Source organism: Sinocyclocheilus grahami, unplaced genomic scaffold (genome assembly GCF_001515645.1).
Source record: "Sinocyclocheilus grahami isolate Dianchi unplaced genomic scaffold, SAMN03320097.WGS_v1.1 scaffold124.1, whole genome shotgun sequence".
NCBI lineage: Eukaryota > Metazoa > Chordata > Actinopteri > Cypriniformes > Cyprinidae > Sinocyclocheilus > Sinocyclocheilus grahami.
Window position 1 is genome coordinate 1,950,561 of NW_015505303.1, and position 5,008 is coordinate 1,955,568.

General features: G+C 36.9%; 1 protein-coding gene and 1 long non-coding RNA gene across 2 annotated transcripts in view; one reads left to right on the forward strand and one right to left on the reverse strand.

Annotated features, from left to right (window-relative positions):
- The window catches only part of LOC107590072 (nucleoporin 98 and 96 precursor), a 30,157-nt gene extending 27,929 nt beyond the window's left edge, over nucleotides 1-2,228 (reverse strand). Inside the window, exon 1 of the mRNA XM_016278692.1 lies at nucleotides 2,045-2,228. The gene's annotated coding sequence lies outside the window, so the exon portion shown is untranslated. The remainder of the gene's footprint in view (nucleotides 1-2,044) is intronic.
- LOC107590075 (uncharacterized) overlaps nucleotides 1-5,008 on the forward strand; it is a 20,728-nt gene that overhangs the window by 6,212 nt on the left and 9,508 nt on the right. The window lies entirely within an intron of this gene.

Here is a 5,008-nt window from a genome sequence, read left to right on the forward strand (position 1 = left end):
CATGCTTGGTTAGGCTTTAAGCTGAAACTTGTTGCACGACATAAATGCAATAATTACAATGTATTATTATTATTTTTATTACTATTATTTTGATTTATGCCTTAGTTTTAGTTTGTACCGTTTACCTTTTTTAAAGTAACGTGAAATTGATTTTTGTATTTTTATTTATTTTATTTTTTATTGCTATATTTGTATTTGCATTTTGAATGTAATTTGGCAATTAAACACATTAAATGGGTTTAGTTTTCACGGTTATTAATGTATGCAATTTCAGCAATAAAAATGTTAATTTTTCTAAAACGAAAACAAATTAGTTGTTTATTTTAAGAGATCCATCTTATTATCTCTTGTATATTTACTATTGCTCTTTAATAAAGAAAAATTACTTATCCGATTACTCGATTAATCGATGTTATAATCTGTAGAATACTCGATTACTAAAATAACCAATAGCTACAGCCCTAAGGACTGAGGCTCTCTAGGACTGAACTTGCCTACCCCTGCACTAGACCAGGGGTGGCGAACTCCAGTCCTGGAGAGCCACAGCCCTGCAGAGTTCAGCTCCAACCCTAATTAAAACTCACCTGCCTGTAGCTTCCTAGTAACTGTTCAGACCTTGATTAGCTTGTTCAGGTGTGTTTGATTAGGGTTGAAGCAAAGCTCTCCAGGACCGACGTTCGCCACCCCTGCACTAGACTAAAGCAATGTAGGTTTACGTCAGGGGTGCCAAAACTCGGTCCTGGAGGGCCGGTGTCCTGCAGAGTTTAGCTCCAACCCCAATTAAACACACCTGAACCAGCTAAATCAAGCTCTTATAGGCATACTAGAAACTTCCCAGCAGGTGTGTTGAGGCAAGTTGGAGCTAAACTCTGCAGGACACCGGCCCTCCAGGACCGAGTTTGGGCACCCCGGTTTACGTTATTATCCACACATCTTCCCACTTACATTTTTTAAGAAAAACCATGTTAAAATGTCATCACTGTATTACATTACATTATATGTTTTGCCCATGTTTTAACCATGTAAAACAGCAGCAAATGCACCAAAATGCCTATTTTTGCTTCAAAATAAACAAATATATATATTTAAAAAAAACTAAGGTGTTTCTTTATATGATATAATACATAAAAACATACGCAAACTTTTTGGGGGGATTTTGAAATAAAACTGTCTATTTGATTATTCTTCTAACAATTATTTCATATGTCAGGCTTTGCAGGGTTGATTTATAAACTAGGAATGGTGGCTTGTACACGGACACAAAATCTAACTGAACATATCAAGATACTACAGCTGCGTATTTAAAAAGAATATTTCAAGTTGCATAATTCATTTTCATACTTGTTCAAACATCCAGAAACAAATGTGCTTTCACGAGAATTCTAAGCGCACCAGCTATAACCCAAGAGTCAAGCAGAGACAAATGTGACCGAGAACACGAATATAAATTTCAAAACAGCACAAACATCATGTGTCAGATAAATATGAAGTGCGGTAAAGAGATTTGTTTCAGGTATCGTTAAATAACTTGTGATGTCTGTTATTGTTCATGCAAGGTTTGACGTATATTAGCAATGTTAGAAATGCCATGTGCCTGTTGACTTACGGGCTGTGGGAATGTGTTGTTTGTTTTGTTTTTGTTTGTGTGTGTGTGTGTGTGTTGTTTTATGATTAATATCTAAAGCTCACCAATACGTTTCATTATATATTTTGGTTTGCGCCGGATTAAACCTGAGAGAACCAGTTTGCACGGACTAGTGCGAACCAAGGCAGCTAGGAGCCAAAAAAAAAGAAAGGTAGCGTCATGTGCTTACATTAAAGTTTCTGTTTCAAATACAAATATGTGGCGCCGTAACGAGCTGCTATCAATTGATTCAAAATGTAACATGTTTCAAAAACCTTTCGATTAATTTAATCTACCATACAGATATACAAATGCCATAAGCAAAGTTTCTACTTTCACATGGCTCACTACAAATGCTAACTTGCTAGCAACCGGGCTTGAAACGCACTTTATCCAACAAACAGATTGAATCAGACTTACCGTTTATTCTGCACAGATTGGTTAATCAAACGTCCAGCAAAGAATGCCTCACTCGAAAGGCTAGGTATAACAAACGTGAATCCGGAGTTGTCCGTATCAACTTGCTAACTCTCGGTCTCTGCTCAGTGTTGATGGAGGGAAACAACGCAGCCAGCTAGCCGATAGCAATCAGCGTCATATTTAGAGCTCAGACGTCATCGCGCATCACGTGTTTGTTTCCTTCAGTTCGCGTGTTCATGTAATACACGCACGCGGCGGATGGTTTTTATATAAATGTTCGTTTAGGAAAAGATGATGTTGTTGCTGGTATGCGTACTCCTGTATCATTACTAATGTTCATAAAGCCAAATGTCCAACTTGGAAACCTATAAACATGCCCCTTGGACATTTGTAAAGATTAATATGAAATCCGTGTACAGAAATATAGGCCTATGTCAAATATAACACGTCCATAGCAATTAAAAATTTGTGTATAGAATGTTAATGCACAGTTAAGGGCTAAAGGTTGTTTAAATAAGCAATCTAGTCGTTCTTGAACGATTCGTTCGTTTTGAACGAATCTTTAATGTGACTCGGGAAGAACGAGTCGTCTCGGGGAGTGATTCGTTCAGTCGCGCATGCGCAACATCCTATAGGTTCTGTACTGGAATTAGTCAAGTAGTTCACCTGGTTCGAGTCTTCGGGTTTTTCCGAGTCGTTTGTTCATCACGTGACAGCCCCATAAACCCAAACCCGAAGACTTGTCAGATAAGAGGTGAGGTGAGGTAATCATAGACTTAAGACTCAGGTAAACAATGGAATCAGCTTTTCTGCTTGTTATAGCAGTTTTGTATTGTTTGTAGTGTGATCAACGTTTGCGTAAGTAGTAGACATATTAGGGAAGTAACACGTAACATTTTAATAATATTTTGTTAAAATGAACGAAATGACTCGAAAAAAAGGATTCGTTCATTTTGCTGAACGAGACTCAAAGGTCCGAGTCGGTAAAATGATCCGAACTTTCCATCACTAATCAACACCAGTGTTGCCAACTAATTTTCAGTGGAAGTTTCTAAAGGCAGAATGATTTGTTGCTAAAAGTTGCTAAATGACATTGTGATGTCATTGCGTGATGACGTCATTGCATAACCATTACACAAAACAGCATTTTTTTAAGTGGAATACACAACGATATTACTCAAATCTCAGCGAAAAATATTTTTTAAATGTTATTTGTTCATAAAAAATATTATAAACATAAAATAATTTAATTTGTTAGATTACCATAAGTAGCACATCTTTATGATCTGATTTTTTACAACATTGAATTATTGAACAGTTACACGTTTTATGTATTTTCTTATTATCTAGTAAAACTGCACATTCTGAACAATTATAGTTTTAAGCAGTGTACTTGTTAATTAGTGTGCTACACAAAAGTCTATAAAAATAGGACACAATGTGCTGTTTATATGAAGGGACAATACGTATTAATTTTTTACAGGTGTTTTACCTGTGTTTTAAATTCCACATTGCATTTTGTGTTTTAAGGTTACATGTTACAACTTAATGGATAACATCCTGGCAGAAAATGACTAGTACTTTTTCAGTTTTTCCACATATTTTTTCTTACAGTGTACCTAATTGAACAACAATTACAAGCTAATAACATGCTGTATCATAAATGTGCATTTATTATTGACCAATTGGAACTTGCAACTTAATGCACATTTGTTTGTACTGTAAGGCATCTTTCTCTAGATCTCTCCAGGTTGATGTGCTGCTTGGCTGGCTAGCTGTTCAATGGTTTCCTCTTTTTGTGTAATTTAGATGAAAATATGTCTTTTTTATCATTTGCGTCACGTTGCTAAAAGTTGGCAAAAACTTTTTTAAAATAGCTCAATTTGTTGCTAGGTGCTTTTTGAAAAAAGAAGTTGCTAGGGAAGTCTGAAAAGTTGCTAAATCTAGCAACAAAATTGCTAAGTTGGCAACACTGATCAACACACGATTTGATGTACAGTATTGCGTAGGTGCGAGTTAACTAGGTGCACCGCGGGGCTGCTAGCTTCACGAACCACTACGAGAGCCAGCAAGAGTTATATGGTCAAAACTTCTAAATTAAAAAATCACGAAAATTTAACCGATGATCTTGGAAGAAAAGCATGTTTATCAACTGGAGGTCGGAAAAGGGGAAAAATAATAAGAATGGGAAAGTCAAATGAAAAGAAGAAAGCGGTAAGCACAGCTGTGTTGTGAATGGACCAGAGTGGGGAGATTCTGATATAGTGGATAGTGAGGATAGTATGGAAACAAGTCAAGGAAGCGGAAGAATGAGGGAGAAAAGAGAAAATACTTTTGAAGGGATTAGAGCAAAGAAAACCAGGCATAGTCGAAGTTTTGAAAGAGGAGTAGAAGAGAGTGACCATGAAAGTTTGAAATATAAATGATACTGAGATTCGGCGAGGAGAAGGGAATATCATCAACGAGTCCAGTGAAATTGACAACTATTTTGCGAAACCAGATTGGCGACATACATATGGCAAAGGTTTTAAAATAAATACAAGTCATGTGGAAAGGGAAAATAAGTGGAGTAAAGGAGTGATTTGGGGAGTTCCGGTAGGAGTCTCAATGGAGGAAATGAAATCAAACCTAAAAGGGGGAATTCTGAAAGGTGCTCGGCGGATACAAATAACTCGAGAGGGAGTGAGGAAAGACAGTGAGTATGTTGTACTTGATTTTGAAGAGGAATTGCTACCCAAAAAAGTGATGTTAGGATTTTTGAGCTATAACGTTAGAGAATATATTCCAGAGCCAATGAGGTGCTAAAACTGCCAAAGATTTGGACATACAGCCAAGGTATGTAAAGGCAGAAGGAGATGTGCCAGGTGTGGAGAAGATCATGATTATGGGCAATGTAATCATGAACAGCCAAAATGTTGCAACTGTGGGGGGAATCACAGTGTGGCTTATGGGGGGTGTGAAGTG